We start from the raw sequence: 23,989 nt of genomic DNA, 5'->3' as shown, positions 1-23,989 counted from the left end.
ACAATCTCTGGGACTCCTGTTCTTGTCTCTTCTCCCTGGCTACATGTTCTCCTTGAACCACTCTTTTCATCAGAGTTTCATGTCAAAGAGGCTTGGCATCCAAGTATGAGTTTATAGAGACGGGGACAAAAGGGGCTCGTTCTGTTCAGCCTCAAGGTTCCAGGTATGTTTCGAGCCAGGCAAAACTATTATACAAGTGTAAGTCGAGCCAAGCAGACCACTGTACTCAGTTTTTGAAGCAAAAGCTCAGAATAATCAGATAAGTGCATTTGCCTGCATATTAGCCAAGTGACATCTTTTCCTTGCTGTGATTTTTGTTGTCATTTTAAGGTAATGAATAACTTGAACATTTTGTCGAAGATGAACGAGCTTGTGGAGAAAGGATACAAAATGAGAAAACAGAGGAAATATTCATGAAACTATGTCCCTTTATTTTTCCTTGAGATATAATAGAAATAGTTGGTATTACGTGAACATCCAAGCACCATAATTTGAAGACACACCAGTCTGTGCTCAAATAATCTTTCTCCTAAGTGTTTTATTTCAAATAGTGACACCAATTCTACTTTTACTCTAGGTCTAATCCCATCTCGACCCAAGAGGAACCTACCCTCACCAATATTTCCTCCATTTTCTGATTCTCCATTTCTCCTTTCTCCACCAGCTTCTTCACTTTAGCCTATTGACGTGTTCAAGTTACTCATTATCTTAAAATGGCCAAAGATGTGAACTGGATAATACTGGAATGTGCCTTCAAGTAAAGTGACTCATGTGGATGTGACAATTCAGGGTGCATGGCAACTTGGGCAGTCAGTCAAGAGAACGGAGTGAGGAATGAAGCTTGGATATTCAGGAAACTAAATGTGAATTAAGGCCATATGTTAGAATAGTCTTTGTAAACAGAATCTGGTGCATACTCTCCAGAACATTTTGTAATTTTGATAACCTGAAATACAAAGTCAGGATAGGGCACCAACTTCAGAGATCCATACCACTGGTGGTGCCTCTCATTTGTGCAGGGAGTTGGCCAGAAACAAGTTATTATCAGTAGGGAGATGTCAAAGAGCTTGGAGCATATGAAGTGATCTTTAAGCATCTGAAGTATTCTGCGAATACTACTGTAAACCCCAGGGAAGCCAAAACGTAAAGGTCCTCAAATGGGTTCATACAAAACAAGGACCCAGTTGGGAGTCTTGATGGGAAGCTGAAGTGTTAAGAAAGCTCTTAAAGTAGAGCTCCTCCTTCTGGGAAATGGCTATGCATTTCTTTCTGAGGGAGTCATTCTGTGAGGGGACTGCCTTAGCCATGAACAATACAATTGCACTAAAACAAATATTTATTTGCACCATAGAATTTTAAATCAGAATCCTTGTGGGTGAGGTCTGAGCATAACCTATGCTTTTAAAAGACTCACCTGGAAACCTTCAGGAGTGGCTGGCTTAAACTGCTCTTTGGTAATTGTGACTACTGTGTCACAGACACTTGAAGGGAGTGAAGGAGGTTTGTGTTGAAAGTTTATAGTTTTCATAACCCCTTGGATTTCTGAAATTCAGATATGTTTCCAGAAATTTCTCAGTTAAACCTGAAATATCTTTATGTACATATCTATTAGTTTAGAGGTGTAATTCCAGATACTGGGCGACCAAAACAACAACCAAAAGAACACATAAGGCAATGAGGTTGCAGGGACTTCAGTGGTAGGCTTCAACACCAGCATGGTGGTGCAGGTGAGGGGTTTGCTCCTGGATCTTGTGTTCCAGAACACGTGATAACAGTGATCCTATGGGAACTCTGCCAATCAGACTGTAAGGGCTTGAGGCAGAGGGAGCTGAAAGTTCTCCCAGGTACCCTCCAACACATGTGAGCCTGCTGTAGACACCAAAGGCTTGCCACTTTTGCCTGTGACAGCAGGACTACAAGTGCTGGGTGTGGGATCATCCAGAGCAGAGGTCTTCTGTTTCTTCTGCTGATTGTTTGTTTGAGGATTTGGTGCTGTGGGCAAAGGTGATTGTAAACTGAAAGCCTGGAAAGCACAAGAGTTCATTACATTTGGCACTGGATTAGCTTTCCAGAGAATGCCCATCTTCTGTGCTCTGTGACTGCGGTATCTAGTACGAGCAGAGAAAATTCGTGCAACCAAGTTGATTGATCTCTCCACAAATGTGTGGATTTCAAGTTTGTTTATGCCCCTGGGACTACCTGGTAATTCATCCCTGTTTGTCTTCCTTTTCTACTCCTCACAACGCTGTATCATCAGAATTTCCCCCATGCAATTCAATGTGTTTTGGAAAAAAAAACATTTTTATAAAAGGCTACTTTCTATATGGTTGTTTTATAATGTATTTAAACATTCTCTTATTGTTAAGCACGAAGGTTGTTTCCAGTTTTTAGCTATTATGGATAATGTTGCCATGGATACCTTTGTACTGAATCTTGAACAAATCTCTTATTCTTTACAATCGATTCCCACTTGTAGAATTGCTAAGTGAAAGTGTAGAAAATTTAAATATGTGTGCATACATATGTACAATACTTCTGATATAAATAACACATCCCTATTATATAAAAACACATTAATACAGATAAGCAAATATTCCAAATCTCAAGACTCAGAGATTAATACAGTTAACATTTTACTAAATAATCTTTTGGAACTATGTTTTATGCATACAGTGTCATGAACTTTTCAAAAGGCCCATTATACCTCTTGCCAAACTGCTGTCCAGAGGAACATGACAATATGCACTCCTACCTGCTGTATTGTAATTAAGTAAATATGTTGGGAAATAATGTCTCATTCTTTTTGTTGGAATTTATGTAACTCTATTGGGGTTGGTTACCATTTTGCATGCTGATTTTTAAAAATTTCATCTTTTGTGAATTGATCTCCAGGTTCTTCTCTCTCACTTTGTTTCCTTCTTTTTGTGGGGACAGGTTATTTTAAAATATGTAACAATACAAAGAAAACAATAAAAGTCACTCAAATATCCATCACACAGAATGAACGGTTGTTTTCATTTTGGTAAAATTTGTCTCACTCTTTTTTTATGTTTATAACTTGTATATGTTACACAAGTCATAGATGAATACATTATTATTGTTTCATTTTTTAAAAAAAGCACATTGTACATCAAACTGTAGTCCCCCTTGTTTTGACACTTCAATTTTTGTCTCTCTTCCCTAAGTAAAAAACTAACATGCATTTGAGGAGTCATCTTCTAAAAAGTATCGATCTATCTGTCTCTCCCATGGAAAGCATACAATATGGTGTAGTATTTGCATTGTTCTTCAACTCTTCAGCCAATATGTTTCTTAAATATCCATATTGATGATACTGAGCCCTAGATTCCTTTGGACTGCTGCATATACTATCTGGATTCAGAGTGTACGTATGTACAGATTTATTTTTCCTTTCCCTATTGTTGGACATTTGGTTCATATAGTGATATAAAAAGGAGTCTTGGTTCTCTAAGGGTATATGAGGAAGTTTTATTTTTCTCGATAACTACAATAGCAGTGCTTTGTCAAACTCTCTCCTGCCCGCTCCTGCTGGGTTGTGGGATCCCTTAATGACAGCTCCTTTGAGTCAGGTTACTTTCGGTTATTAAGCCTGTCCCCCATTACCAAGTTCCATAAGACTTGGTAATGTACATTTTATCACTGTAATCTCATATTCAATTCAAAGCAATATCCCCTTCCTCTCCCTCACCTCTGCACCCACTCCAGCAGGTGTTGGATTAGGGGCAGAATTGACTGCCCGTGAATGCCCCCTTGTCCCCACATTTCCTCTCCCTTCTTCTCTCTCCTGGTGTTGGCCAAGGGGAGCGGGAGGGATAAAACACATCATCTGTGTAAGAGCCCAATCTGGAGATCTTCTCTTGGGTTGGTTGGAAGCCCTTTCCCAGCTTGATTTCACTGTGGACGAGTAGTGGCTGGCCTTGCACAGAATAGCTTGCAGCCTTTCTCTGAAGCAGCAGCCTGTGGCTCCACTCTGTGGCAGTCCCCAGCAAGAGAGCAGGGCTCAGTGGCCCTACCTTCCCTGGCCTGACTCTGCATCTAGGGCACCAAGGCAAGATCTACTCTCTAGACCCATAGGCATGGGGAACTTGAGTGAACTGTCAGGGCCCTGAGCTGGCTACCCCTCTGTGCTATCTCTTCCTTATGTTGTTTCCTTCCCCTGTTGCAGGGTCTCTGTGGTGGCTAAGCAGAAATCCAACCAGAGATAAAATGTCAGTTTCCCTTTCTTGTAGACATCTCCATTCTCTTCTCAGTGATTTTCCTTTCCCTTCTTTCCTGTCTATGGAAACTGGAAAAACCTCCCTCCAGAAACTTCTTCTCTTCCTCCCAGGTCTCCTGATATGACTATAGGGTAGGAGGGTAAGTCACGTGTCAGTTCTACTAAAATGTCTCTAGGTAGGCTCCAGGGGAGACGGCTTGACCCCCTACATTGGGTTGTTCTCTGTACTTAGAAAATGAGAGGCACTCGAGGTCTTTTGTTCTCAGCTGTGTACTTTAGCTCCAGGAAAAAAAGGAAAAAACCCATTTTGTACCTCATAGCATTTAAAAACAAATAGTTTCTGAGTTTTTTATTGTTCCACACAATACAATTCTGGACATCCTTGTACCAATCTTCTAGAACACACGTATGACTACTTGTGATGGAAGAAACCTAGAAAAAAACCTGCTAAGTCACAGGGCACGCACATTTTCCACTTTAACAGAAACTGCCAAATTGCCTTCCAAACTGGCTCTACTGCTTTGCACCCCAACAACTCTGTAAGAGATTATTTCCCCAAACACTCACTCATCATATTTGATGTTACAGGCTTTTTATCTTATGGGTGAAAAGTAGTATCTCATTTTCAATTTGCCTTTCTCCTCTCTCTCTCTCTCTCTCTCTCTCTCTCTGATATATGTGTGTGTGTGTGTATATATATATATATACATATATATGTGTGTGTATATATATATATATATATATATATATATATATATATATATGTATGTGAATATCTTTTCATCTTTTCATCGGCTTCCCCACTTCCTTTTTACCCCATTGCAATGTTTGGCTTTTTATTTCTGTGAATGAGATCTTTATTTTTAGAGAATGTCAATGCTTTGCCTCTATATATTTTACTTCTCTCTTAATTATTAGTCACCCTTTAGTCAGAATGGTCTCTCTAAAATTTAAATCTTAATACAACACACGCCTGCGTAAAATGTAGTGTTTCCAGTGTCCTTCAACATACATTTCAAACTTCAACAGGCGTGCGAACGCCTTTAAGATGTATCTTCTGTGTACTCGTTCAGCTCATCAATCATCATCGCCTGCTGTCTAGTCTGTGTTCCGTGTATACTGAGCCATGGAAGGCTAGTCACTGCTCCATGCCTTCTCATGTCTCTCTCCTTGGGCACACATTTCTCCCGTTCTCTCTGGAGTGGCTCTCTACGCCTCAACGTCCATTCCTCTGGGCTTATGCAGCCTCTCCTCTGGCAAGTCCTCTTTCTTCTGTGTGACCCAAGTATCTCTCACGTCCTCTCCTCATAATTCTTACCTAACAACTGTGTGGTCTCTTTGTGGGCAGGGGTTATAGTTTAATGATCCTTGATGTCCTTAGATTTAGCATAGTGCCTTGCACGTAGTATGACCTGATTGAAACAATATATATATTTTGGATGAATTAATGAATGAAGTTAAGATATAGAAATAGTGTTATAACGCCAAGGATTCTTTGAAAGAAATACACATTTATTTCCAGTCGTTGAGGAGAGAATATAATTATACTTTAAACAGTGAAGTTAGTAAGGGAAGTTGAGGGAACAGAACTAGAATTGAGGCATGAGATGGGTAAGGATTAGAGATTCAAGAAATGAATTAGAGATTCAAGAAATGGTATTTTACTCCTTTGTAATTTTCTCCTTTGTAAGCAAATAGGTATCAGACACCAAAATGAGCATAACGGTTTACAATGGAGGATTCACAGAAAGATGTGGGTGAGCAGTGGTTAGATAGTGTAAGAGTTCTAAACTCCTCACCCACATCAAGCAGATATAAGTCAGCTCAGAATTGAAATTAAAAGAGGATTTGGGGAAAGGATGCTCGTGGGCATTGATTTCCTACCCATCCCAAGGGAAAAGAGTTGTGCTGGTTTTTCACCTTGTGCCTATGAAAGTGGCTTCACTGGGACCACCCAGAGAGTGAACATATACACTGGCCAGGTGTCTAATTCTTGACTGAGCAATGGATATTATAAGACATGAACTGACAGCTGTAGTGACAAAATAGACATAGAAATGGCTACTTAGTGTCCTGTACTCCCTACATTCATCCGGGGGAAGACTATCTGACTATTTCTTACGAGGTCAGACAATTAACTTTGTGAATTCATCCTAGAAAAAGTACTACATAATTAATTGCTGAATATCACCATGGTCACCTTCGAAGTACTCCCCTTGGGAAGCTACGCACTGATGCCAGCACCTAGGCCCCCCTTCAAAGCAATTTTGGAACTCTTTTTCTGGCATGGCCATCAGAATTGTCATATTACACTTGATGTCCTGAATGTCATCAAAATGTCTTCCTTCCAATATTTCCTTTATCTTCGGATAAAGAAAGAAGTCATTGGGGGCCAGATCAGGTGAGTAGGGAGGGTGTTCCAGTACAGTTATTTGTTCACTGGCTAAAAACTCTCTCACAAACAGTGCTATGTGAGTTGGTGCATTGTTGTGATGCAAGAGCCATGAATTGTTGGCAGAAAGTTCAGGTCGTCTAACTTATTCACGCAGCCTTTTCAGCACTTCCAAATGGTCAACTTGGTTAACTGTTTGTACAGTTGGTACAAATGCATAATGAATAATCCCTCTAATATAAAAAAAGTTTAGCAACATTGTTGCAACAAGTTCACAAATTTAATTGTCAGACCTCATACAGACAAGTGACAGGTAAGATAAAGTTGGGAAATATAAGGTAACGCTGGGAAAGAATCAGAGCGTCTCCTGGAGGGGCAAATGGCTATCCGCAGAGATGAACTGAAGGTGTCACCTCATTTTCAGAGGGTGAAGATAAAGTTACCATACCAACTAGAATGGAGATCAAATAAAATGCAGGCGAAAACTCCCTAACGTGGCCCCAAAGGTTCCATGACAGCACCATGGGAAAAAGGGTCAGTTCTTAACATGCGTTAGGTTCAGAGACAAGGCATCATTCAAGTAAGAACTTTCCTCAACCTTTTTCTCACTTTACTCCTCACATTTCAACCCAAAGAGGTAAGAAATTCTAGTTAACAAGACATGGCTGAAGAATAAAACAGTGGTGGAGAAAAAGACCAGGCCAAGTGTACCTTCTTTCCTTGCTCCAGGCTTTCTCAGATAACAGTTCAGAGATGAGGGAAGGAGGCAGGGGTTGGGGTGGAGAGACAGCAAAGCCTGAATTTTAAGGACATTTGGAATTTGGAACATATAGAGTACCGGACATTTCAATTTTTAAGTTGAACAATATTTTATAACTTAACATTTATCAAGAATATCTTGAGGCAGGCCTGACTTTTCTATAGGGACAGGAGGAGAAAACAGCTCACGAAATAAATGGGTCAACACAATGAGAGACAGAACAAAATGGCTTTATGAACTCATTTCATGAGTCATGCTTGTCAACATGCTGATTACATTTTACTTAGAAGCTGGTGAGCACCTCTGCAGTGACAGCTACTTAATGGCTCTATGCCAGGGTAAACTCTTTCAATAATGTATATGTTAAATGAGTTCTATTATATTTCATAGACATGCAAATTTCTTTTGAGTTTTCCCTTAGATACCAATGCTTAGATTCTTCCATTTTTGCTTGTGTTTCCTGGACCTCCTGGGTCCAGTTTAATAAATGAGAAGTTGTACATGGGACGAGGCTAACTCACATAAGCTGGAATAGATTTTACTACTCTCCCATTCTGGCCTCCTGGGTAGAATCAATACTATTGATCACAGTGGCTGAGTTGGCCAGACAGCCACTACCCCCAAGAAGAGGATCTCATCAGTCTGCTGGTGAAATATCACGGGAAGACATGAACACGGTTTCAGAGAATGATGCTTTCTGTGCATTCCGGATTAGCACAGGATCATCATTTTATCTCTCCAAGTCCTCCATGCAGTTATGACTGACCAACTAACCTCAATACATTTTATTTTAACTAAAAATGTTTATGGCAGCAACCACCTGGTCATCCAAAGCATTGCCTTCAATGGGTGTTTGAATATAGATGTCTGCAGGTGATAATTCAGTCATTTGTATTGTCACTGAATTCCTTGGACTACCAAGGTGATCTTTGATATTGGTGACAGGGTCATTAATGTCCTTTAGTCTAATCAGATGATACAATAAATTCTAGAGGCCCATTCCAAAGATTCTGTTGTCGCAGTACCACTTCTCGTGCTAGTTATTGTATCAGTCCAGGTACATTCCGAGGAGCAGAAATACAGTGAGCATTATAAAATGAGGAAGTTAGTACACAAATTAGACATTACACACTTGTGGAAGGAGCTGCAGGGTTGGAACTTGCAAAGAGATATCAAAGCTGGTGTATCCAGCTGTTAGAGTTAAGACTGTCAAGAGAGGCTGATGAAGGAGTCTCCGAATGTTATTGGTTCTTCATGGCTACTGCCTCTGAATTTACAGCAAGCCATCTGATAATAAGCCTGGGGTTTCTTTTGGTGAGCAGGTGTATTAGTTATCTGTTGCTATGTAACAAATTATCACAAATATAGCAGCTTAAAACAACACACATTATCTCACAGTTTCCGTGGGTCAGGGTCTGGGTATAGCTTAGTCTGGTCCTCTCCTTTGGGTCTCAAGGCCTGCAATCAGGGTGTCAGCCAGGGCTCGGGTTTCATCTGAGGCTTGGAATCTCTTTCAAGCTCACGTGATTATTGGCAGAATTCATTACATTGCAGCTATAGAATTCACAGAAGCTGTGTTTTCAAGGCCAGTAGGAATGAACCTGACATGTTACCTTTTAAGTGTTCTGGTGATGGTCAGGCCCACCTACAATAAGCTTGCTTTAGATTAACTCAAAGTCAAGTGATTAGTAACCTAACTGTGGCAGAGATATCTCATCACACTCACAGCTTCCAAGAGGAGGGCATTCTATTAATACGTATAAGGAGAGTGCACCAAGGAGGAAGAATCGGGCTTTGTTTAGAACTCTGCTTACCACAGCAGGGGTGGCAGTTGAGAAAAGAGCTTGACATGGAGTGGAGAAGACCCTGGACAAACTGGAATCTGCCGGCACATCTGTATATGTCTCTCATTATCTTTAACCAGTAACAAACTTCAGAGTGTGCTAATCACAGCTGCTTTACTTCCTCCTCCAAATCCAACGACTTTGACTCTAATCTAGGACCTTACAGGGATGTGAATTCTGAGAAATGTGGTTCCCAGTCTAACCAAGCCAGCATAGCCAGGGTGAAGAAAATGTATTAAATTGCACTGAGCAGGGCACACCTACTTCCCAGTGAATCCATCAGGTATAACAAAATACCGTTACTCTTTTCACAGAAGGAGGCTCTCATCTCGTCCTGTCAATAGAGCCAAACCATGTGAGTTACATCTTAGTGAAATGAAACCAGCCATTTTCTATTTGTTCCAAGAACAAAGAATGGTGTTTTCCACTCTTACTTTTATGATACAGTTAGATTAGAATGAATATCTTCCTAAAACATAATTTTAAAGAAGTCACATTTTCTTTTATGCAATTTAAATGAACATTTTACAGCAAGAGAAAAACGAGATGATTTGCAATATTGAGTGTCTGCCTTTGTCTCCATAGTGCCTTTCTCTAAGGACCTTGGGTGATTTTATCTCTGTTATGCTTATTATCATGTATAAGCAAGGGCAAGTTGCAGTTATATCATCATTTTCTAGTTGGAGAAACAGAATTTTGATTAAATGAGGCAATCTATAAAATCAGAACAAATTAGAAAATGTCAAAAGACACAAGGACTGCCACAGAAACTATTCTGGATTTGGAAAAAATAAACCAGCACGTGGTTAGAGAGAAATGTAAGAAATTGGACACAGAACAAAAGAAACATAGACCAAAACTCAGGAGGTTTTGCTACAAATTTCTTGTGGGACCTTCATCAAGTTGCATCAGCTCCCTGTGACATGTCTTTCTTCATCTGAGAGCTTTGCATCCCCAGAGCTGAGGGCAGTTCCTGAAGCATTGTCTGTGCTTAAGTCCTGTTGAATTATTCAATAACCCAATCAATTTCTCAATAAATCCATGGATGAAGCAGAATTAATTTTTGGTAATTTTTGGTCAGCTTTGATACACTATGATTCCATTACTTCCTCTGATTTAATAGTTAGATTTTCATTGACCTTCGTGTTTTTTTTTTTTTTTTCAATAGTTGCACAAAAGGCAGGGCTTCTCAACTGGAGGTGTCAACTCAATGTGACTTTGTACCCAAGAATTCTTTACATTTTGAGAGACTGTGCAGACAATGGCCATCCCTAGATACCAGATCAATTCTAAGCTTATTGGGTCAAACGCTAACCTGGGGAAGCGCCCGCTATTTGCCTGTTCTATTCCTACTCTTAGGTAGTTTCACAAAGTCGTAAAACCATGCCATTCTCAGCTCCTCATAGATTGCTCTCAACTGGGTCCTCTTGGCTGGTTGATAATCATATTATTCTACTCACCTTCCTTAGAGCAGCTCTTCCAAAGATTGTACTCCAATGTGTGCACCCACCCACCACATACATGCCATTAAACCTTCCCTTCCCTTCTACTCACACTTCTTTCCTTGTTTTCCTTATTATCCTGCTGACATTGGCTCTAATATCTTGCTAAAATAGTTTTTTTTCTTTTCAATTTTCCTTTTTGCACACTTCACTTCCTCAGCTCAAAGATCACATTGATACTAATGGTTCCCAAATCCGAGTCCTGGATGTAAACTAATTTCCTAATTTTGAATCCCACATTTCCAGATACTTACTAGATATTTTACCTGAAGGTTCTGCCATGTCTTCAAAATCAACTGAAAAACAACATGTTGCAAACTGACACGATCATTTCCCCTCCACCCCCATTGGTTCTCTGGTTTTCTCACACTTATGCAAATGGCATCCTTATTCCTTTCATCACTCAGGGTTGACAACTTCGCATCACTCTTGACCATTTCCCCTGTCCCTTCATTTCAAAACATTGTCAAGTTCTGCTCCGTCTGGCTTAACTCACGCTGGTTCTGATGCACGGCATCCTGGGACCATTTTATTGTGAAATATGGAAGACGGAAAGAAAGTGGGACTAAGTGGAGCCAGAGTTTGAGAACCTGATCTAGCTCTAGAAGGCTGGCCTCATGGGAAGAAGTCCTGTAGACCTTGTTGTTCTTATTAGATGTTACTATAGGATGAGTCTTCTGGACCTTATGGTCCTATCTCACATTTACTATAGGATGTGATGAACTCAGGCTTGTTGAGGTCACTCTTGATGTCCAGAATGTCTAACTAGAAGGCAGGAGAACTTTGAGGGCATAAACGATACTTGAGACCAACCCCATAGCAGTGAGAGCACCATCACAGAACTCCATTGTTAGGGAACTGGCCTAGCTCCGCAGGCACCCGGGCCCCACTAATACACGTTTCCCTTGTTAACCTCCCTGAGGCACAGCTTCCGTCATGTTAGTTGCCTGGTCAAAAATTTGTAGTGGTTTCACATTTTTGATGAATTAGTATTCCAACCTTTCTGTCAAGCTTTTGAAGCTCTTGTTATTCTAGCACCAACATCCCTTTTATGACTAACGGTTCATACCCTGTAAACTGAGCCTTGCATTACTTCCCAGCACCTACTACTGAAAATAAACAAGTGACATAATCAAGTAACCCAAATGGTGATCGGTGCTATGAGGAACGTGAAGGAAGTTTAGGTGATGGGCAGTGAGATGGGTTGCAGTGTGTATACTGTGTAGATAGTGGTTCGGGAAGGCCACTATGATAAGGTAACATTTAATAAGAGACCTGGAAGAAGCAAAGAGTAAGCCATAAAAATATCTAAGGGAAGGGTGATATAGGCAGAGGGAACAGCAAAGCAAATGCTCTGAGGTGGGGGCATGCTTAGTGTGCTCCAGAGGCGCTAAGGAGGCCAGAAGAACTGGGGTGTGGTGAGTGAGGAAAAGGGGGACTAGGTCCTGTTGGACATTTTAGATGTGGTGACCCTAAGTTCTAGTTTTTCCCAGTATTCCTGATTTATGCTTGTTTTCCCAACATCATTTTTAATGATGCTCCTTTTATGTTCCAACATGTCCTGATATGGACAGTACTTATGTTTGTATAGTGTTCCTTGGTGCGCACCGGGATAATACTGCCTCATTCGGGTGAAAGTTGTAGGATTATATGAGGCGATTCATTAATTCTTTCAACACTTATAAAGCATTCACTATGTTTTTATTATCTGTGGATACAAAAATGATTAAGAATTGGCTGCAGTCCTCAAGGAATTTGTAGTATAGAAGACAATCTAAGAAATGTAGTACGGTGTATTAAGAATGATAATTGTATGTAAAAGGGACAGAAATAATACACAGTGGTTGATTTATCCAGAGGCCTGAGGGTGTTTTAGTAAAGGCTTCATGCAGGTGATTACACGTCTGGAATTTTACAGGATAAATGAGAGTATGACAGGCACACAGAGGGAGCAAATACAGAATCAAATGGCAGCAACTAGTCTGTTTTATTTAAGGACCAGTGAATGGGTGAAAGTTTGAGAACTTCACGTGGTGGAATGGGGGGAAGTTGATCTTTAGGAAATGAGGCAGGAGAAAGAGGTAGGGGCCTGAAATTAAAGGTTTGTTTTCATAACTCCAAGGAATTTGGACTTTTTAATCTATTTCATAGAGAGCTGCAGGAGGGTGTCCTCCTCATGAGGAAAGTGATAAGATCAGGTTTATATTCTAGAATTATTCCAGGACCATCGTAAATAGATTGCATGGGTGAAGTCAGTAAAATAAGTTAAGAGAGTCATTGTAGTAATTCAGAAGAGAGAAATGTATGAGAGACATATCTGGGAGTACAAGGCCTGATATACAATAAGTACGGAATAAGTGATGATTTCTTTTCTCCTCTGACAGTTCTCTAGGTTAGTAATGGCAGATGTTGTTATCACCATTTTATAACTTGAAGAATTGAGTTGCTAGTTCAAGTGACTTTCCCTGAGGGGATTCAGATTGTAAATGACAGGGCCAGAGTTACTACTTTTGTGTTTCTGCTTTGAGGTTTAGCACTCTTTCAACGTCTAAGAGCTTTGAGGATACGAATGAGAATAGCAAGTCTTTAAATAAATAGAATATATATTTTTCTGCACATCGCCTTCAAGGGCCAACCAACGAATGAATCAGATCCTTAATCAAGTCCCATCTCTGCTTTTCATCTATTCCACTAATACTTCTGGAGAGTTTATTATAATCAGGACCTGGTAGGTAAGTGAGACAATCAATAAACAAATGAATAAATGGGTTATATCATTATAAACAATGATGAAATAAAGCTATGCAACAAATTAATAGATGGTTAGGGGACAGAAAATGATGGGGAGTTTCTATTAGGTAACGTAATCAGGAAAGACCTTTCTGGGAAAGTGACATTTCAGCTGATACCTGAATGATGTTGAAACCAGAGGCCAAATGAGTCCGGGGTTCATGCTGCCTGCACCGCTCAGCCAAAAGACCGACACAGGAGTTGGGTCATAGAATAAGTGTTTATTATCAGAGCACCAGTGGTCTGAGAAGGCAGCGGGTTAACACCTCCAAAACCTGCCTTAACATTCTCAGACCGGCTTGGGGTTTTTAAGGAAAAATTGGGGCATTCCTCCAGAAGCCCCATGATGGTTCCTGGGGTCTGTATGGAGCCTTCCCTCTGGCGATGTGGCTCTCCAATGTGGTCACCAACCCAGCAACAGTGATGGAATGAATGCTAGGCCATAAAGATTGTAATTGGCAAATGGTGGGGCGGGGAGGCATTGTGACTAATAAGCAAGCATAAGTTTCAGGGGAATTGTCTAAAGCAGGGACGTGGGACAGGGGCATCCCAAGCTCAGGAACTGGGACAGGGGACATTCTGAGCTCAAACTGCAGGGAGAGGGTTGATTAATTGTTAAGCTTTAGAGCAGAGAGAGGCTGGGCCTCTTTTGTGGGGGTTCCAACCGGGCCCTGTTTCAATGTGAAGGAGCAAGACTTTGAAGATGTAGGAAAAGATGGTTTCAAGGTGGCAGATGGACCATCAAAGATAAAGGATTGCCATATTTAAAGGCCCTGAGACAAAGTGTGGTATAGTTAAAGATCAGGAAGATGGCCAATGTGGGTGGCACTGAATGAATAAGAAGATACTCAATAAAGAAGGAGGTCATAGAAAAAAGTTGACATTTTCAGTTTTTTTTTGTTTTCTTTTTTTTCTTTTTCCCCCGAGTGACTGTGTGCTTAATGATGCAATCTATGACTCCCGGGTTGAAGCTTCAGGGTTAAATCAAGACTTGATAAGGTCGGCATGTTTATTGAAAACCCAAGCAGAGATACAGATCTACTTGATGCTAGTGGAGAACTCAGGGGAGAGAACAATTACAGAAACAAACATGTAGCGGGCACCAGCATACAAAGGTTTGTAAAGCTGTGGAATCAGATACGATCACCTCGGGAATGAATGTTTGTATGGAAAAGCGAGCAAAGGACCAGGTTTTTACAACATTTACATTTGGGGGAGAGAAGTTCTTCTCAATGAAAACTGAGAAGCAGCTGATGAGGAAGAAGAAACACCAGAAGAAAGTGGTTTCGAGAAGCTAAGTGACTGAAGGGTTTTAAGAAAGAGGAAATAATCAACTATGTCATATGCTCCCAAGAGGTCAAATAAAATGAGGAGGAGCATTGATTGATGGATTTGGGGAGATGAAGTGGTGACTTTGACAGTGTGGGTTTTGCACAGTGGTGGGGATGGAGACCACATGGAAGTGGGTTAAGAGACAATGGGAAGTACAGAAATGAGCACTGTGGTAACTTATACGTTGTCTAGCAATTTACCACATGGGAGAGCTGGGACGTCAGGTGGTAGCTAGAGGAGGTAGTAGGGGACCAGTTGGGGACATTGTGAAATGAGAGTCCTTGCAGACTGTAATGATGAGAATGATGCAGGAGAAAGGGGAAATGGTACTGCCAGAGAATGAGGGAAGGCAGCTTTGTCTTATCTGGAAGATGAGTTCTTGTGGACACAGTTCGGTAGACTTGTAAGCAACCGTCCCGAGGAGAAAACCAGAACCAGCTAACATGGATGGCATAACATACTGTGTGCAGGCCTTACACGAAGCTTTTCCCCATATCACACTTACACCATAACTCTAGAATGGAGGCACCATTATTTCTCCCAATTTACAAGTGAGGAAACTGTGTCTGAGAGTGTTCCAATGACTTGCCTGTGGTCACATCTTTAGTAAGTCGCAGAACTTTGTTTAAAGCCCAGGTCCACCAGCTTGTGCATTTAATTACTGTTAAGGACTTCTGTCCAGCTCAGTGAAGAAATGCTCTAGATAATCCAGGATGATGATGATGTATTTCTCCTAACTGCTGCCCAGAATTATTATTAAAATTACCAGGTGCTTCAGAAATAGTTTGACATCTCACTGATTTGGTTAATACTAATGTGAGAGTAATCTGGCATTCCTGTAACCTGACTGTGTCCAGAAATTCAACCTAAAAGCCACTGTTTCACAGAAATTACCCTGAGGACAGGTTCCTTGAGCATGTATCATACAGTAGACTTTTTACCATTTTACCTGTAACTTCTTAATTCAATTAAAAACACTTTTATTAGTCTACATGAAACCAAACACTGTGCGAATTAGTGAGGATGTATTGATGAACACGATGAAATTTCTGTCCCCAAATAGTCAAAGTAAGAGGCAGCTTGAGGTGGAAAGTGTCTTCTTTAGGTTATTTCTGTCAACAGAACTAAATTGGATTCTTTTAGGTCCCACTTCATTTATTCCCTGCACAACAACACTATACCAAGGCCTCAGAATTTGGGGAACAGAGAAAAGGAAGGCAGACAGCCAGGTACAGAAAACTTTTTGTGTTTTTTAAGAAAAGGATGATTGAATGAATGCTTAGTTGATTTTCTATTTCATTCCCAAAAGAATTTGAGAAAGTTTGCAAAGATATAGACTATGAATTAATATAATTAAGGACAGAAATTTGGGCAAAGAAAAATAACTTCTGATCATAAATAGGACCAAATATCTCCCATAAGTTTTGAAGATTTGGCCAGAGGCAGGGAAAGAATTCACATGCAAATACAGAGCAGATGCTCTCTAATTGGATAGAAATGGATAATTATGCTAATCTGTCTTTTTAAAATCAGAAGTCTTTTAATTCTTTGTGTGGATTCAAAATTAAAACATATCCATATTATTTGGTCCTTGCTTCAATCTCTCCTTTCAGGCCAAAAGTACCCTCTGGTGTCATCTTCATGCAACATAGATTTTTCTCATGAAGATCGGGTCACCAAGAGGTCTTCTTCTTACACTATTCACATGTGCCCACCTGGCTATTAGACAGATGTTCTCCTGTAGGGCACAAAAATTTTCCAACATTTAGTTTTAATTGCATCTGCATAATTGTTGGTTAAATGTTGGCATTCATTTTATGAGCTGATATTGCTATGCTAGTCAGTGCTCAATTCAATCCAGGACAAACAAAAAATAACAACAAGAAAAACACAGCTCCTATATTTATAGCTTGTGACTAAAATAGTGCCACAAATCACAACTGTGACTGACTAATTGCTTGATGTGTAACACAGGACCAACACAGACATCCTCTTTACACAGCTTTCATCACTGTAAACAAAATCTACCCTGATTTGTTTTAGAATCAATTTGATTTGAGAAGCAGTGAGGCTCTGTCAATAGGCAACAAACAGAGTACAATTTCCTTTGATGGAATGGGGACTATGCTCTGAAGAGATTGCTTTTCTTCTTCTTAAGGAAACTGGGAGAATGAAACTGGAAACTCCTTTCCTGGTGGCAAAAGGTTTTTCAGTTGTTCAGACATCGGATGCTTTACTTCAAACTCTTTGGGCAATAATGAAAAAGGGCCAAATTGTCAAGAATGTGATTAATCAAAGCCTAGGAGAGGCAGCTGAATGGAGTTAAATGGTTTTTGGCTTTGGAGTCAAAGAGTTTGGCTTTGGTATGGATTTGACAAGGGTATGGTTATAACCCAAACTGTCATGTGATTTGGGGCAGCCCCATGTTTGTTCTGCATCTCAGATTCTTCTGCAGCAAAGTGTGATAATAATTTATGCTCTATATGGTCATTGTAAGAATTGAATGAGAAAATATATTTAAGAGTGTTTTGTAGATGATTGAGTTAAAAAATGAAAAACAAGGAAACATAGTTTTAAAATAATGTCTTTAAATATTTGATATATAAGTCAGCTTTAGCCAATACTTTCCAGACTTTTCTGAAGTCCCTACTCCAATTTTTGACACAGAAAGAAGTGGAGATCTGCATTCTATGCTTTAGAATAAATAGAAATTTCTGCTGTTGTGACTCCAGATTTCATGTTCAATAAATTATGGATTTACTATGGTCTTAAAATTAGAGAAATTTGATCCGTGTTAAATGCCAATCCCAAAATAGTTGTTTGTAAGCCATTTTTTTGTTTGGTTGACAGGGACCCAATTTTTCACAAGGTCTTCCATGTCAGCATCAGGTCCTCTAATAATTAAAGCTCTGCAACAGATCTTTTTTTTTACACCCAAGTACATTATTGGAATTTAGCACCAAACCAATAATGGGTTAGAAAAATATCAGATACATTCCTGTTTTGCCCTAGTGTGGGTTACAATTTGTCATGTTGTTAGAAAGCCTAGGAGGCTGGAGAGGAGGGTAGAACTTTATTTACAAATGTGCTTATTGCCAAGATCGCTACCCTTATTTTAAAACTGATGTCAGTCCTGGTTTTAGGCAGCTCTTCATTAGTAGGGTGGGCATGTACAGAGACGTTTCTCCATCTCTGATTTCCAATTCTGCATGGTCTGCTTCATGAAGGGTTTTGAAAGGTTTGTGACACCTGTCCTCATCAGAATATGGTTTTGTCTTTTTTATAGTTATTCTGGTAAATGCAGATAAGGGATATGCTTAGTCCTCAACCATAAAATCTCAGCAATATAAACTCTGGGGGAGCAAGAGTAGAAGCAAGAAGACCAGTTAAGAGGTGATTGCAAAAGTTGATGACAGAGTTTGTGTAGAGGAATCATAAAAAACAAAACAGAAAACAACTTGTCAAAATGCAGATTCCAATGGGCCAAAGCTCAAGATTTTGCATTTTCCCAAGTTTCCAGGAGACGCTGATACTAGGGGTTCATGGAACACACTTTGAACAGCAAGGACTAATGGTGTGTCTGTACCTTGTTTCTACATCTGTGCTTCTCTCCTTTGACTTGAATGCAGAGGGTCTCATCTTGGGCTGCATGTTAATTCCAACTAGAGAGTACTAAAACCTCACAGCCCCAAGTTTCTGATTTAATTCTTCTGATAGAAGGCTCAGCTGTCCATATTTTTAAGAAGCTCTCCAGGTAATTCTAGTGGGCAGTCAACGTTGAGAAGTCTGGCTTTTGTTTCTTTGGCTTGATCTCAGCTTCACCCTTTGATGCTGCTTTCAGGTCTCTGTTGGCGCCAGGCTTCACAGCGTGTAGAGCTGTTACCCCACCCAGCTGCCCCCAGGATCTGAGTACTGTGCGGTAGCCCTGACTGGTCCAGCACAGAAACTAGAATAGATAGTCACCATCTATTCATTTGTTGTCCTCATCTCGTGGTGTCCCACAGAATTTTTATTATTTTATTTTACCGTGATTTGTTTATATGTCCATGTGTCCCCCTTTTGGCTACTCAAGTAAAAGGACTGTGTCACATCCATCTTTATTTTACCAGGCCCTAGTATAGTGCCTGGCAGAGACTACACCGAGTATTCTGTACAAATGTACAGAATAAATAAAATGAATTGATGCAGTGTGCTTAGTGGGCTCCCAGAAGATCTCCTTAAAATTCTTTAATAAGGCGTTCATGTGCAGAATATGGACGGTATACATAGCTGCCTCCATTTCCCAAACGTGGGCACGAAAAATCTGATTGAAAAGACTAAACATTAGTTAACAACCTGACTTCCTGTGTATTCACATAGAATTGTCCTACTGAAAATTTCAGGATCGTATTACTCATATCATAATTTCTAACACTCTTTTCTAGTGCTTATTATTATATTACTGGATACTTTTCAACAGTGAAAAATATGTGTGTGTATGTATGTAAATGTGTGTGTGGGTGCATGTATATGTAAAACTAGTAGTATTTATATGTGTGTGTACACACAGCACATGCCATTATAACTTCTCATTTTATTGGCCAGTTAACCCTGGCTTGGAGAATTTATACATTTAGCTTGAATTGCCAAGCTAGTAAGTGGCAGAGCTGGGATTTAAACCAAGCGGTTTGGGTCCAGAGATCACGCCCATAAATACTGCCCCGCACTTCCATGCATTACCCTGCCTGCCACAGATGGCCTGACTATTTCTGAAGCAAGTGGGACTATCACACTTATTTTAAACACTTCTCCTTTTTTTTTGTTTACTGGTTATATCTCCTGTTATGCTCATAACCAAATTAAATCTAAATTTTTAAATGCTAATCCCTTAAATGATCCTCTTTCGTATATTCAATCACTCTCTATAATCTGAATCTTTCCTATCAATTTGTGAATTCTCTTGAATAATTCCAACTACTAAAGTAAGAGGATCGTTATATAACGTGATAGAGGCGCTAACTATCACTGTGATGGCAATCAGATTCCAATATATAAGTGTATCAAATTCACATGGACACCTTAAGTTTATGCAATGTTATATTTAAATATATTTCAGTAAAAAAATAAGAATAAAAAATACCCTTGAAGTTCTGCAATTGAAGTTCTACTACTACTACTGCTGCTACTACTACTACTAAAAATAAACCCTCTCTCAAATTTATATTCCTTTTCAGTTGCCGCCCATCTGTCCCCTCCTCTTTGTTATATTTTATAATACCCTTTCTTCACCCCTGATTCAATCCTTAGCCCACTGCAGCCTGACACTTATCCTCCTCATTCCATCAAAAACGGTTCTCCCGCTGCCACTCACGACCTCCATACCATTTATCTCCTTTAACCTGTTAATTTTCAGGCCTCACATTATGTGATCTTTCAGTAGCTTCTGACCGTGTTAGATGCTGTCTTCTTAAAACACACTTTTCCTTGACTTCCATGGTGCCACGCTGCTGTTTTCATCCTGCTTCTCTGGTTGCTTCTCAGTCTCCTTTGCAGATTCATCCTCATCTGTGCAGCAAATGACAGAATTCCTAAAGCTTTTCTCCCCGGCCCTCTTCCTTTCTCTCCTCTCACTCACTCCTCTGTTTGTAGATGATATTCTCCACCCTAAGATTTTCTTCACCACTATATGCAAGTTATACACCCCTTCTGAGCTCTCAATAGTCTACTGGGCTGATATTTTTGGACGTGTCAGGGGTCCATCAAAATTAACATGTCCTAATCTGAACCAAGTCTTTTCCCCACCTGCCCTGTGTCCCCTAACTGAGCATATTCTTGGGTTTTCTAGCTCAGTGAATAATACCGTTTTCCATCTAGTTATGCCTCTCATGCATCCAGAAGTCATCTTTGACACGACACCCTTCCCTCTTTTGATTCTTGTCCCCGCAATAGCTGTTTTTCCAACCATTCTCCACCCATTGATTATACCTCTTGAGTACACTGACTATTCATACTATTATGACAATTTTAAGGCCTTCAATACTTATGACAATTTTTGGCCGCTTGAGTTTTTTCTTTCTCCTCATTTTCTAGGAGTTAAATGATTATTCAAGCCTGGCTAGTTCTTCTGAATGAGTCCCCGAAACAATGTCTACTCGAACCCTTAACCCTTGATTTTCTTGAGTACTTTTAAAATTCTAAGTTCCACAAAACCATCAGTCATCTAAATGTCAATATTGACCCTTCAAAGTCACTGTTTTTTCTACTACAGAATTCAGTTTTCTCTCTAAAGCTCAGCCCAACCTCTGTGCAGACTGCTCTCTATTCTCTCTTCCAGTTGATGAGCTTGTTCTGGGGAGAGGGAGAGAACACAGATACCAGGGCCCTTTACTCCTTTATAGCAGTCTTGTCAAGTCTACATTTTGCTTGATTGACAGGTACTCGAGTCTCCCTTCTCCTCTTCTATTTCTGGAGGTTTCTGAGGGTATTTAATGATTTGTCAAGCATTTCAGTCTTTCCAGTTGATTGTCCCCTTCCATCCCCAGCCTGGCACGCAGCATACAGACCCACACACCTCTGAGAGTGGAATCATCACTGCCCCTTACCTGAGTGGAAACATGCTCACTGCAGAAATCAGCTTCGGATGGATGCATTTAGAATAAGCATCCTTCTGAAGACCGGCTCCCCATGGTAAGAGAGCAGAACATGTTCAGATTAGAGTTGAATCAATGAAAATGAGGGGTGAGCAGAGAGGGGGCCACTCAATGAAGGGATGGACACCCATTGAGTACCAGAGTATCAATGCTGCAAGTAATTTAAGGATTATCTAGCTCAGCCTTTTTGTTTACAGATGAGAAAACTGAGGCCTAGAGAATTTGGATAATTTGCTTCTGTAACAAAACTAGCTATTGCAGGGGCAGAATCTTCTGCTTTCCAGACCTGTTTGGAGACCAGCTGATAGGCTCCTATGACATTGCCTGCTTCTCTGGTTGAATGCTGCCTATCTCATCTATAATCAATCAATCACTCTTTCTTTCCCTCCCTCTCCCCCGGCCCCCTGTCTCTCTCTCCTTCTCTTCCTCTCTCTTTGAATTAAAGTTATAAGAAATAATTCTTCAGTGTAACAAGTGGGGTTATCTTTCCTATACATATATCATAGCAGACTTTAGAAGCTATTTCTTTTCCTACTCTTGATCCACAAAAAAAGGGTCATCCTGTGTATTTGACCACCTGTCTTTCTACTGGTTAAGTCTTTCTACCCTGCCTTGAACCTGTTTTCTCCTGGTATTGGACATTCCAATTAGCTCATCCATAAGAAATTGCCAATTAGCTCATCTTTATACTTGTAGACCTTCTGTAAGATCCTAAGTCATCAAAAGGGTTGGGCCAAGGGCTTTCCCTGGGAGGAGCCAGGATTAGAGCTAGAATCAATCACATGGAAGGTAGACCCCCAATTGAGCAAAGAGGTTCTTAAGAGGCTCCGGTTCTAAGAACTGGAGCAAGGCAGTATTGAACTGGTTACAATGGAAGGAGGTGGGAAATACAGGATATTTCAAGTGGCAATTGGGAGTAACTAAAAGATCTCTGTACATACCTGACAGTGGTGATTTATTATATGTAAGAAATTATGAAAATATGGAAGAGAGAATGTGGGTCTGTGGTAACAGAAGCTCAATTTCTAACCCATGGGATTAGATGCTGTTTTCCCACCTTCATCCCTAGATCTATTTTTGCTTTAAAATTAGACTGGAAAAGCTCAGGAAGATGTCTGAGTACATTGTGGAGGGATGCCATCTTTATATGATTTATTTTAGGCTTATAATAGGCATTTTTGTAAATGCAAAGAGGCAATCAAAATAGATGTAGGCCCATTCCGCATTTAGCTAGTATTTCAAAATATGGAAGCAGATCTCAGCCTCTTTGTGGCCCTAAGAGATTATTTTGGCTGCTGAGTCATCCAGCTTTGGCTGTAGTAGGAGCTCAATAAATGACAGAATTATATTGAATAATTAACTAATTCTTAGTTAATTATTTTCTGAAAACTCTATTCTTACCAGTACTGGATTCTAACCCATATATATCCATTCTCTCCTATTTTTCTAGTGAAGTGCCCACATCTATGTTACTATCTGCCATGACCTCAGTATCCCTTATTACCATATTTGATGCCATCCATTGGCTAAGCTGTTTCTTGTTGTCTATCTCTCGGGTCTCTGAACAGAGCACTCTTTCTTTTGAACTGGATATCCTCCCCTAATAAGTACTAAATTTCCCCCCTTTCCTCCTTTGATACCTGCACTATCCTGTAAACATATCTAAGTCATCATCTCATGCGCTTTCTAGTGTAGTAAACTACCATGGCAAGTCTACTCATAAGCACTTCCCTCCCACTCCAACCTGCTTAGAGGAAATACTAGCCACCGCCACCACCACCACCACCACCATCACCACCACCACCACCACCACCACCACCACCACCACCACCACCACCGACTACTGAATGAGTTCCTTGCATAAATGGATTCACATCATTTATGAACAACATTCTCATGATTAAAACACATGTAGGCATATATTTTTCAACAATATGCCTAAAGTATGCCACTCCTTGACTGCCTAGGCATGTAGTTACCCTTCCTGACTCATTGGTTTTAACTCCTCTTTACTCAATAGGGGGTCTACCTTCCATGTGATTGATTCTAGCTCTAATCCTGGCTCCTCCCAGGGAAAGCCCTTGGCCCAACCCTTTTGATGACTTAGGATCTTACAGAAGGTCTACAAGTATAAAGATAAGCTAATTGGCAATTTCTTATTTTCCAGATAAACCATATCATCAAAGTTTTGGCCCAATTCCCTCACTGACAGTAAATGCTCAATCATTCAAAAAATCGTTTTATTTATTTGTCTTAAAACATCAATAATGGCAATAGTTGATGGCAAATCAAAGATTTCTAAACTAGTTAGGTCAAGTGTTATCTACATGGATGAAACAAATTTTAATTATGAGGTTTATTTTGATCAACTTAAAACAAAGAGAAAATGTCTTCCTAGGTGGAAAAATTATTTCACTGACAAAATGTATGAGACATTGAAGAGGTCAGATCACTTGCCTTGGGCAATCAGACTGAAAATCTGAGAGTTGGGGTAGACTTTGAT

At 40.1% G+C, this 23,989-nt stretch overlaps 1 long non-coding RNA gene across 1 annotated transcript in view; it reads left to right on the top strand.

The window, feature by feature from the left end:
- LOC148756536 (uncharacterized) overlaps positions 1–23,989 on the top strand; it is a 267,020-nt gene that overhangs the window by 22,405 nt on the left and 220,626 nt on the right. The window lies entirely within an intron of this gene.

The sequence above is a fragment of the Rhinolophus sinicus genome, chromosome 12 (genome assembly GCF_057876585.1).
Source record: "Rhinolophus sinicus isolate RSI-liver-muscle chromosome 12, RSI-T2T, whole genome shotgun sequence".
NCBI lineage: Eukaryota > Metazoa > Chordata > Mammalia > Chiroptera > Rhinolophidae > Rhinolophus > Rhinolophus sinicus.
The sequence above is the reverse complement of the archived record's forward strand: the minus strand, read 5'-3'. Positions and strand labels throughout refer to the sequence as shown.